The sequence below is a fragment of the Drosophila miranda genome, assembly GCF_003369915.1.
Source record: "Drosophila miranda strain MSH22 chromosome Y unlocalized genomic scaffold, D.miranda_PacBio2.1 Contig_Y2_pilon, whole genome shotgun sequence".
NCBI lineage: Eukaryota > Metazoa > Arthropoda > Insecta > Diptera > Drosophilidae > Drosophila > Drosophila miranda.
Window position 1 is genome coordinate 432,312 of NW_022881614.1, and position 12,811 is coordinate 445,122.

General features: G+C 45.1%; 1 pseudogene; it reads left to right on the forward strand.

Annotated features, from left to right (window-relative positions):
* LOC117192304 overlaps positions 1–12,811 on the forward strand; it is a 97,023-nt pseudogene that overhangs the window by 66,084 nt on the left and 18,128 nt on the right.

The following is a 12,811-nucleotide window of genomic DNA, read 5'->3' on the forward strand; positions in this document are numbered from 1 at the left end:
TTAAATCTGCAGCTTAATGGAATTATGAGACAGGAGAAAACTTCCGATTATCTTTCGTAGTGATCAGACGTGTTTCTCCGCCAAATCTGTCTAAGTGAGTCGGTAATTGCGGCCGCGCCCATTCGGACCAAGGCTAATTAAATCTGCAGCTTAATGGAAATATGAGACAGGAGAAAACTTCCGATTATCTTTCGTAGTGATCAGACGTGTTTTTGTTTTGCGCTCCGCATTTTTTCCTTTTGTTTTGAATAAACAGCCGGTGTTTTCGTAACTAAATTCTAATTATACTTTCTAACCAGACAACAATCTGGAAACCTATTCATTTACGCGAGTGCATGCCTTTTGATTTGTGTTAAAACATTATTTAACTTTTTATTTTTCGGCGTCGGCTTGTGTTTGTGTTGTTGCAGTGAGTGAGTATTGCATTGCAGTCCGCTCTCGTCTGGTAGCTTTTGTTGTTTTATCACTCTCTCGCTATCACCGAAACTTCAGTAACTGTTCTTTCTCTCTCACTCTTTAAAATTTCTGAGCAATAGCGCTCTCTGTTTAGTAGCTCTCGCTCGCTATAACCGCTCTCCACTCTGCTCTCTTTTTTTTACCAATTCCGCTTTGAGCGTTGTCTGGCACATTGGACTGATACCAATTTGTTTTGCAAATAATTGTAAATTGTAATTGAGTCATTGGACTGATACCAGTTTGTTTTGCAGGTAATTGTAAATAATAATAAAATGGAATACGCTGTGGTATGACATGGTATCTTTCATGAGGCAGACGCGGAGTGGCTTTAAGGAGCTGACCGTTGGTTTTAAAAACCAATACGATCGGCTCCTAGCCATGGAGGCTCAGTTTAGCGGTTTAAAACTGCTGAATGAGTCTCCGAGGCGCAAAAAGGTCACTCCGCGGGATCTGCAATTGCCAACCGTCACTCAGCCGTGCGCCGCCGAAAAACTGACTCCGACCACTCCAAGTGTGCAGCAGTTGATCTCGTTTGCCACTCCAAGGGCAACGACAGCTGCTGGCGATGCAGATTCGGTAGCCGAATTCATCGCCTCGGAGAATGTGCAAGGGCAAGTTCGCTAGTTGTCCCGTCTATCCCGATCCCACCAGTAAATAGACGTTCCGGACCTCCGGATATTGCCACCACAGGTACTAGGCCTGTGGTGACTAAACCACTGGTGGGAGTCCCACCAAAATGACATGTTTTTGTTTCACGGCTGGCCCCTGAGCTCACATCTAATGATGTAATTGCTTTTATTCAAAGCAAAATAAAAGCCGTGGGTGTAAAGGTGGAGAAAGTTAACTTCTCTTATGCCAGGGAGATAGCCTCGTTTAAGATAAGCATCTCCCCAACTCAATTTGACACCATTTGCTCCGCCAAATTTTGTCCGGAGCATTTGGTGGTGAAAGAGTTTAAGGCTAAGAAGAAGAATAGGCCCCCATATCCCTTCCAAATCTTTCCAGTGTGCCACCCTCAACCTCAACTTCCTCTTCCTCAACTTCCCGTCTTGCTTCCACCTTTCCAAAAAACTAACTTCTCTTTTAGTAACCTATCAGAATGTAAGAGGCTTGCGTAGTAAGCTCAGCATTCTTTTCCGGGATAGTGTTGCATTTGCTTCCCACGTTATTGTGTTTACTGAAACCTGGTTAAAGCCGGACATTCTTAGTTCCGAGGTTTTGGTAGGTCGGTACACAGCTTTTAGAAAGGACCGTTCGTCTCGACGTGCAGGGGGGGTTCTAATTGCAGTGGACTCTTACTTCACGTCGGAACACTTCACAGTCCAAGTTCAACAGGAACTGGAATTCCTGTGTGTAAAACTGATTCTTCCAGCTTTCGCTATATTCATTACTTGCTCGTATATCCCACCTTCTTCAGATATTTCAATTTATGAGCAGCACTTGTCCGCTTTAACCGCTGTTTCTTCCTCGCTATCTGATAAAGATAGTATGATAGTTCTTGGTGACTTCAACTTGCCAGGAACTGTTTGGTCTTCGGTAAACGAGTCTAGTATCCTTGACGGCTTGCTTGACCTATCCCTGTCTCAAGTCAACCATGTGAAAAATTCCTTGGGTCGATTGCTTGATCTGTGCTTTGTATCGGATCCGACCATAGTGTTGTTAACTCGAGCCCTTCCGCTCACTATACCTGAAGACGCCTACCACCCTACTTTCGAGGTGTCGCTAGATATAGGACCAACTGTATTGGATCGGTCGAGTAGGCTGCCCGAACGTGTCCGCTGCTTTCGTAAAGCCGAGTTTGCGAAGCTTAATAACCTCATTAGGGATTTTGATTGGTCCGCTTTGTACTTGTGCACTGATATCATAAAAGGCACACACATTTTATACAATGCTCTTGGCACATTTTTCGATTCTTGTGTCCCGCTTTCTTGTCCGACTATATCCGGGAAACCCCCTTGGTTTACCAAAGAGTTATCCAGTCTAAAAAACTTAAAATCAAGACTTTATAAAAAATTTCAAGAAGTGGGTTCTCCTACTTCTCACTCTCGCTATGTATTAGCTCGGTCAAACTTTTCAGTTCTTAATGCTCAATGCTATAAGAACTACCTATCTCGATGCAGGATACGTTTTTCTCAGGACCCTAAACAGTTTTACAGCTTCGTAAACAGTAAGCGTAGAACGTCCGCACACCCATCCTCGCTATCATTTTGTAATACGTCGGAAAATAATGATCAGGCAATTGCCGATCTTTTTGCCCAATTCTTCCAAACCACCTATTCTGAGGAAAGCTACTCTGGTCATCCGTACCCATACGGTTTACCGAGGTCGAACGGCATTTTCAGTCCCTTGTTAAATGAATGTTCCCTACTTCATGATCTTCGACTAGTTAAGCCGGTGTTTTCACCGGGTCCAGACGGGGTTCCAGGTTGTGTACTCAGGTACGGCGCCGAGGCTCTGTGTGGACCTTTGCTTAAACTATTCACCCTGTCCATTGATTCTTCTTGCTTCCCCCCGATCTGGAAGGAATCGTTTATAATTCCTCTCCATAAAAAAGGTAGCAAGTCTGATGCAAAAAATTGTAGAGGTATAGCAAAGTTATCCGCTATTCCTAAAATGTTTGAGAAGGTTTTAACTCCGCACTTGCAACATCTCTGCAAGTCACTTATATCTCCAACTCAGCATGGATTTATAAGGCGGCGATCAACCTCCACGAACTTGTTAGAGTTTACCTCTTTCATTATTAAAGGCTTTCAATGTAACTTACAGACGGATGTTATTTACACCGACTTTAGTAAAGCATTCGACTCCGTAAACCATTCCCTTTTAGCGCATAATCTTGACCTTTTAGGGTTTCCGCCCAACCTCCTGAGATGGATTTCTAGCTATATTTGTTCTAGGTCTCAAAGAGTCCTCTTCAAAAACTCCCTCTCTTTACCAGTAAAGGTTTCTTCGGGAGTACCACAAGGCAGCCATCTAGGCCCCTTACTCTTCACACTCTTTATTAATGACTTACCTTCAGTATTAACATACTCTCGAGTACTTATGTATGCGGATGATGTTAAACTCTGTGTCCAGTACAAGGAAATTTCATTTCATTCTCGCTTGCAATCCGATCTGAATAACTTTCAGTCATGGTGTTGTGCAAACTTGTTACACCTTAATGCCTCGAAATGCAAAGTTATGACATTTCATCGTTCTAGCCCTTTGTTGGCTCCCTGCACCCTATTTGGTGGTTCTCTTGAGAGAATTACCCTGGTGGATGATCTGGGTGTTATGTTAGACCCCAAGTTAAAGTTTTCCGAACACATTTCTACCATGGTAAATAAGGCCATGGGCGTGCTTGGGTTTATAAAGAGGTGGTCAAAGGAATTTGACGACCCCTATATAACAAAGACTCTCTATACCTCGCTTGTTCGTCCGATCTTATGGTGCCCTCAGTACAAAGTACACCAGGACCGTATAGAATCAGTACAGAAAAACTTTTTACTCTTTGCTCTGCGGGGCCTTAACTGGGATGCGGGTGTAAGACTCCCATCTTACTTTAGTAGACTACTATTAGTAAACCTCCCATCCTTAGTTAACCGTAGTAAAATGCTTGGTGTGATATTTATGCACAACTTGATCAGGGGTGACATAGACAGCCCTGATCTGTTGAGCCGCATAATCTTCACGATTCCTATTAGACTGACTAGAAATTTTATACCGTTGTTCCTTCCACTTTGTAGATCGAATTATTCCTTGCATGAACCGTTTAGGGTCTTATGCTCGGATTATAATTCCCTCTACCATATTATATCCACCACTAATTCTCTTCCTCTTATTAAATTATTAATCCTTACACACCTTTCTATTAATTAGTAACTGTAGTGGTATTTGTATTTTGATTGCATGCTTAGTTTCTTAGTAAGTTTAGTACTAATTTTCCTCGAATGTTAGTCTAATAGCTATCTTTCTTGCATGTTCGCGTTTGGTTCGGCTACGCACCGCGCGTCATGCGGCAGCGCCCCTCGGTCGGTTGGACGGGAGGCGTAACAGCCTTCTGCTGGTGTCACACTGGCCACTTGACGGTGCAGTAACTGCATCGCCTCTTGAAAGATGCAGTCATTGCATGTCAACGTCCAAAGAAACGGAGATGGTAGAGTCCATTGGTTGAATCCAGCTAACCGTCCATTTAGCCATTTGTGGGGCGGCACTCGAGCAAACTCTAAAATTAACTATTTTTTCCTATTCTCTCCCTCCATTCCGACGCAGGAGTTGGCGTTGTGCTAGTGACGGTGAGTGGTGCCGCCTGGCGGATGACGGCGCCCGGCGGTCAGAGCTGCCTGGGACTGGGCCTGGGAACCAGCGTGGATCTGGGCCGCTGCGGACGACGACCGTGCAGCCGCGGAGGCGGGGCTCCGCACGGCTTGCTCTACCCCGAGTTTCAGCACCGGCCGCCGCCCCCTCCTACCAGGCCAGCATGCAGGAGTACCGTTTGAGGTGAGTAGCGTGCGAGAGAGTGTGGGAAAAGGGAGGACAGGCAGCAGTTGTGGCCCGAATGTGCTCTGGTCTGCGGTGGCTGCCAGTCGCATGTCCTGGCGCAATTAATTGCATTATGCATAATTGTGGACTGGCCAAAAAAACTGCGACTGCGAGTGCGAGTACCTATGCCAGGACGTACTGCCTTTTTCCTGTCGCGTGGCATTAAGCAGAACCATTCTCAATCCGTTCTCCCTTTTCCGCTTTTCGCAGACTTTTGCTGTTGGACCGCGATCGTCAGAACGGGGTGGTGCGTGGAAATTCGCCACCGCCCACATATCGATCTCATGCGGGCAGCCTGCTGAGGTAAGTACTTCCGCTTCCGCGTTACGCTTCATGCCCTTGCTCGCTGTCCCCTGCCTCTGCCACATCACCATTGCCATTGCCAGCCATTTCTCCTTCCATTCGTGTGTTATTTGCAAAGTTTGGCGCCTGCCAAACCACAAAATGTTTTCCAGGCCAGAGAAAGGAGAAACGAGGAAGAGCAGGGTTGCCAGGGGATCTGTGTGATGTGTCGAGGGTGTCAACATTGACACATCGCTTTTCCAGGGGCTCCTCCTTCAGTGGAGTGGGAGTGCTGGCGCTCGCGGGTGGCGGGGGTAGTAGGATGAAAAGTTTTTGTTTTTTTCTGCTGCGTAAAACGGTTGACTTGAATCGGCGGCTTGTCTGATGATGGAAGCAAACATTCGGCAATTGATTTGGAAACTAATTGAACAAATAAGACCTCCAACCGATGAGAATCCACAAACACTCGAAACAGAAGACATTCTTCCTCCACCATCCCCGCTCCCAGGAAAGCAGATGCCATTTGGGGGAGCCAATTGAAAGGACGAAGGACTGGCATGGACTGGGGGGTGGATAATTGTCTCCTGTAACGCATAATGACGGCGTCTAATGAGAGAATTGTACTTTTTATGGCCTGCAAATTGTGGACACAAAACGGAAGGAGCAGATTCCGAAGCTTAATTTTTTTAGAATTTCTTATGCAAATAATCGTTGAAAGTAGTCTGCAAAGCAATTGCCAAATTTAAACATATTCATGACAAACTAATTTAGAGAGCGGTGAGAGAGTGTAGTGGATAGTGGATAGAGGAGTGTGTGCAGCACTTGAGTACGTAATGCAAATGGAAAGTCAACAAAGCAACAACTACATCTTTTGGGGAGTTTTCCCGCAATGCCACAGGAAGGAAGCGGATGTGGAAGTGAGGAGGAGGCAGGAGCAGGCACAGGAAGTATGTCAAAACGCAAAACTTATGCAGTGAGTGGCAAGAAATCACAGCATACTTTTAGGCGGCCTCCCAAGTGCGTGTTCGTCCATCCGTCTGGGTATCTGTCAGCCTCTCTCTATCTCCGGCTGGTTGCGTATTCAAATGATGTTGCTCAGCAGAAAGAATTTCCGGGTAAATTTTTGCAAAATATTTACACACACGCGCGCACATTTGAAGAGCTTCTTCTCGTCCTCTTCTGCATAACAAGCAGCCAGCCAGGACATGGCCCAGGGATCAGGACCAGAAGCTCTGTGCAGAATAGTACAGAAATTGGAGCTAGGCTGTTGGCCAAGTCAATTAAACAAACAAAGAGGCAGGCGGGCCGAAAGTGCAGCGAAAATTGCCTGTTATTCACAGCACATCACAGCAGGGACTTGATGGTAGCCACGAATATTGTGGCACAGTAGAAAAATGGTATAGATAGATAGATAGATAGACAGAGGACCCACACACAGTACCGTACCACAGTTCCCATGCCAATGACTTATTTTCCTGTTTCCTTTATTTCTTGCTCCTTGCGTTGCTACTTTGTCGGAACAATTAAATGACTTTTTACATACTTCAAATTGCGTCTCATACAATTTGTGCAAGTTTTTGGAATTTTTGAGATATTCCAAAGTCACGCCCACCTATAGCTACATCTGTATATAGTTCGTACAGGTCTATAAGCCAGCTTTAGTTGGATGCCGTGATGGGTGGGGAGGGGGGCCATTATGTGCAGATGAGCGTATGAGTGTTGACTTTTGTACCCTAGCGACTGAAGTGTCTGCTGTGATTTGGGTCTGCCTCCGCCTAATTGATTTCTAAGATGTACAATCTCAATGGCTCCCGCCACAATCCCAATCTTTGACACTCGCCTAAATGGAAAACCAATGTTTGCCCACACCCGGCTTCTCATAAACAATCTCACACCCGGCTTTCTGCAGATCCTGCACTTTAGGCATTTTACAGTTCTCTCTTTGGATGACGAAATCCAATACTCGGGATGGCGAAATCAATTGAAATGTTTATAGAAAAACTATTCCCGAAAGGGATCGACGATGCAAAGATCAAAAAGTTCAAGTCAGTCTTGATCCAGAAGCGACACCGAAAAGTCGAGCTAAAAACTAAGATCGCGCAAACCCTTTGTCCGGAATCCTTTGTGACCCTCAACTTAAATCTATATCTGTAAACTTAGAAGTTAAATAAAAACTTTTTAAAAACGCAATCCGCTACCGCAGTTATTTAATTGGCGCCCAACGTGGGGCGACGTTGTATAAAAAGCACCGAATAATAAAAGTGTTGCGTCGTGCCGAAACCCGAAGGACAATTAATTAATGGAATAAATCCTTCAATATAAAAACGCGGAGTGACTGTGAGATATAAGATAAGACAAAGTGAGATAAAAAGGAAACAAACCGGAGCTTAGGGTGTGCAAAAATAAATACAAGAAAAGCTAATCAAGACAATTCAAAAATACAAAAAAACCAAAAAAAACCACAATCTTTAAACAAAACCAATCAAAACGAGGGGGAACGTTGTGAGTTGCTGCGGACACTGCAACTCTACGTTTATACCCGATACTAAGTCAGTATGGCTCTCCTCCGGCAGACGCCGCTAGAGAGACAGAAAATCAGTCTGAGCGTGACGTCGGGCGCTGCGTAGCCACTGCAAATTGATTTGTTCCTATTGGCTATAAAAATGATCTGATCTGATCCAGATTCAGCAATCTGATAGATATGGTCATTATCTATGATTCTGCGTTTTTAGTTTTCTCGAATGTGCAATATTGTGGATGCAACAGATTTTTGTCCTTTGTGGGGGCGGAAGGGGGTGGGGCGAAATTCTGAGATATACGTTTTATAGTGAGATCTAACAGAAGTGCGGATACCAAATTTGGTTACTCTAGCCTTAATAGTCTCTGAGATTTGTGGATGCCCCAGATTTTCGTCCTTTGCGGGGGCGGAAGGGGGTGTGGCGAAATTTGGACACGAAACGGTCAAGGTCCGATATCACAGGATTGTGGATACCAAATTTGGTTGCTCTGGCTCTTATAGGTTCTGAGATCCTTGAACTCATATTTTGCAATTGGCAAAGCCGACCATGAAACCTGTGTGTTGAAGAGAGACAGAGCGAGAAAGAATGAAATTATTTTCTTGATTCTGGCTATAATAATTATACGATCTGGTTCAGATTTTACACTCTAGAACATATAATCATCCTCTACGATTCTGCGTTTTTGGTTTTATCGTATCTTTAAAAATGTGGATGCCACAGATTTTCGTCCTTTGTGGGGGCGGAAGTGGGCGGGGCGAAGTTTTGAAATATTTTTGTAGCAGTGACATATCACAGAAGTCTGGATCCAAAACATCGTTGCTCTAGCTCTTATAGTCTTTGAGCACTAGGCGCTGAAGGGGACGGACAGACGGACGGACGGACAGACGGACGGACGGACAGACGGACAGACGGACAGACAGAAAGGGCTCAATCGACTCGGCTATTGATGCTGATCAAGAATATATATACTTTATGGGGTCGGAAACGATTCCTTCTGGACGTTACACACATCCACTTTTACCACAAATCTAATATACCCCAATACTCATTTTGAGTATCGGGTATAAAAAATAGAAATTGAGCATTTTACATTGGAAAATATGCACCGGCAACAAAGTTCAACTTTAACCCATTATTGTGAAGCTTTTAGACACTGTAGCATAATGTACTTAAGCAGATAAAATTTTGAAAGATTTTTCTTTCAAATGCAGTTTGTTTCATGAAGTTATCTCTATTTGTTCAGAAGTTATTAATTTAGCAAGCTGAAACGGCGGAATTCGCCACTGTGCGCCGCCGCGTCGTAGTTGCTCGTAGTTTCGCGCTCTCGGAGCGTGATATTGCGCCATTTTCGGCGGCCACTACCCGAAAGTTTTTACATAATTTAATGGCAATCAAGCCAACCAGTCAGCAAATCTGCCACTGGTACTGCCATTGCTGCTCGTGCGAGCACTACATACTACATTTATGTATATCGAGGGAGGAGAGCCACATACTCGTAAAAGCGATAGAGAGAGAGAGAGAGAGAGAGAGAGAGAATATGACGAAGATGATGATGATTATTATGGGACGAGGTCTCTGGTCTCTCTGCCAAAGATGTCACAACGAGGCCTACAAAATTGTGAACAGCTCATGACAATTTCCGCTAACAAAATCGTATAGCTATCCTGGGTTCAAATTTGCCATCATGACATGCTCCGTTGGCTCCACCGCCACTTCCACCTCCACGTCCGCCCTGTCCTGGCCTGGCCCAAAAGAAAAGAAAACAACAGAAATGAAAGTGAAAGTCAACTGCCTGCCTGGCGGCCACTTTGATTAGGCTGCAGGTTGGAGTTGGGATCTGTCTAAGTGAGTCGGTAATTGCGGCCGCGCCCATTCGGACCAAGGCTAATTAAATCTGCAGCTTAATGGAATTATGAGACAGGAGAAAACTTCCGATTATCTTTCGTAGTGATCAGACGTGTTTTTGTTTTGCGCTCCGCATTTTTTCCTTTTGTTTTGAATAAACAGCCGGTGTTTTCCTAACTAAATTCTAATTATACTTTCTAACCAGACAACAATCTGGAAACCTATTCATTTACGCGAGTGCATGCCTTTTGATTTGTGTTAAAACATTATTTAACTTTTTATTTTTCGGCGTCGGCTTGTGTTTGTGTTGTTGCAGTGAGTGAGTATTGCATTGCAGTCTGCTCTCGTCTGGTAGCTCTCTCGCTATCACCACAACTTCAATAACTGTTCTTTCTCTCTCGCTCTTTAAACTTTCTGAGCAATAGCGCTCTCTGTTTAGTAGCTCGCGCTATAACCGCTCTCCACTCTGCTCTCTTTTTTTTACCAATTCCGCTTTGAGCGTTGTCTGGCACATTGGACTGATACCAATTTGTTTTGCAAATAATTGTAAATTGTAATTGAGTCATTGGACTGATACCAGTTTGTTTTGCAGGTAATTGTAAATAATAATAAAATGGAATACGCTGTGGTCTGTGCAAAAAAAACCTGCAAGAAGCAGATCACCCACGATCAGCCGAATGTCCTCTGCGACAGCGTAGTGCACGCAAAATGCGCTGGATTTTCTGGCCTTGTGAGTGATGCTATAGCCAAACGTAATGGCTTGCATTACAGTTGCGAGGCATGCCGTGCGGTGGAGAAGGACATGGTATCTTTCATGAGGCAGACGCGGAGTGGCTTTAAGGAGCTGACTGTTGGTTTTAAAAACCAATACGATCGGCTCCTAGCCATGGAGGCTCAGTTTAGCGGTTTAAAACTGCTGAATGAGTCTCCGAGGCGCAAAAAGGTCACTCCGCGGGATCTGCAATTGCCAACCGTCACTCAGCCGTGCGCCGCCGAAAAACTGACTCCGACCACTCCAAGTGTGCAGCAGTTGATCTCGTTTGCCACTCCAAGGGCAACGACAGCTGCTGGCGATGCAGATTCGGTAGCCGAATTCATCGCCTCGGAGAATGTGCAGCCAAGTACGTCTGCAGCGTCCGTGTCCGTGGTGTCCGCAAGTTCGCTAGTTGTCCCGTCTATCCCGATCCCGTAATGGCTTGCATTACAGTTGCGAGGCATGCCGTGCGGTGGAGAAGGACATGGTATCTTTCATGAGGCAGACGCGGAGTGGCTTTAAGGAGCTGACCGTTGGTTTTAAAAACCAATACGATCGGCTCCTAGCCATGGAGGCTCAGTTTAGCGGTTTAAAACTGCTGAATGAGTCTCCGAGGCGCAAAAAGGTCACTCCGCGGGATCTGCAATTGCCAACCGTCACTCAGCCGTGCGCCGCCGAAAAACTGACTCCGACCACTCCAAGTGTGCAGCAGTTGATCTCGTTTGCCACTCCAAGGGCAACGACAGCTGCTGGCGATGCAGATTCGGTAGCCGAATTCATCGCCTCGGAGAATGTGCAGCCAAGTACGTCTGCAGCGTCCGTGTCCGTGGTGTCCGCAAATTCGCTAGTTGTCCCGTCTATCCCGATCCCACCAGTAAATAGACGTTCCGGACCTCCGGATATTGCCACCACAGGTACTAGGCCTGTGGTGACTAAACCACTGGTGGGAGTCCCACCAAAATGACAAGTTTTTGTTTCACGGCTGGCCCCTGAGCTCACATCTAATGATGTAATTGCTTTTATTCAAAGCAAAATAAAAGCCGTGGGTTTAAAGGTGGAGAAATTTAACTTTTCTTATGCCTCGTTTAAGATAAGCATCTCCCCAACTCAATTTGACACCATTTGCTCCGCCAAATTTTGGCCGGATCATTTGGTGGTGAAGGAGTTTAAGGCTAAGAAGAAGAATAGGCCCCCCATATCCCTTCCAAATCTTTCCAGTGTGCCACCCTCAACCTCAACTTCCTCTTCCTCAACTTCCCGTCTTGCTTCCACCTTTCCAAAAAACTAACTTCTCTTTTAGTAACCTATCAGAATGTAAGAAGCTTGCGTAGTAAGCTCAGCATTCTTTTCCGGGATAGAGTTGCATTTGCTTCCCACGTTATTGTGTTTACTGAAACCTGGTTAAAGCCGGACATTCTTAGTTCCGAGGTTTTGGCAGGTCGGTACACAGCTTTTAGAAAGGACCGTTCGTCTCGACGTGCAGGGGGGGTTCTAATTGCAGTGGACTCTTACTTCACGTCGGAACACTTCACAGTCCAAGTTCAACAGGAACTGGAAAAACTGTGTGTAAAACTGATTCTTCCCGCTTTCGCTATATTCATTACTTGCTCGTATATGCCACCTTCTTCGGAAATTTCAATTTATGAGCAGCACTTGTCCGCTTTAACCGCTGTTTCTTCCTCGCTATCTGATAAAGATCGTATGATAGTTCTTGGTGACTTCAACTTGCCAGGAACTGTTTGGTCTTCGGTAAACGAGTCTAATATCCTAGTGACCATGTCACGACATGACTTTGTTGACGGCTTGCTTGACCTATCCCTGTCTCAAGTCAACCATGTGAAAAGTTCCTTCCTTGTCCGACTAGATCTGGAAAACCCCCTTGGTTTACCAAAGAGTTATCCAGTCTAAAAAACTTAATATCAAGACTTTATAAAAAATTTCAAGAAGTGGGTTCTCCTACTTCTCACTCTCGCTATGTATTAGCTCGGTCAAACTTTTCAGTTCTTAATGCTCAATGCTATAAGAACTACCTATCTCGATGCAGGATACGTTTTTCTCAGGACCCTAAACAGTTTTACAGCTTCGTAAACAGTAAGCGTAGAACGTCCGCACACCCATCCTCGCTATCATTTTGTAATACGTCGGCAAATAATGATCAGGCAATTGCCGATCTTTTTGCCCAATTCTTCCAAACCACCTATTCTGAGGAAAGCTACTCTGGTCATCCGTACCCATACGGTTTACCGAGGTCGAACGGCATTTTCAGTCCCTTGTTAAATGAATGTTCCCTACTTCATGATCTTCGACTAGTTAAGCCGGTGTTTTCACCGGGTCCAGACGGGGTTCCAGGTTGTGTACTCAGGTACTGCGCCGAGGCTCTGTGTGGACCTTTGCTTAAACTATTCAACCTGTCCATTGATTCTTCTTGCTTCCC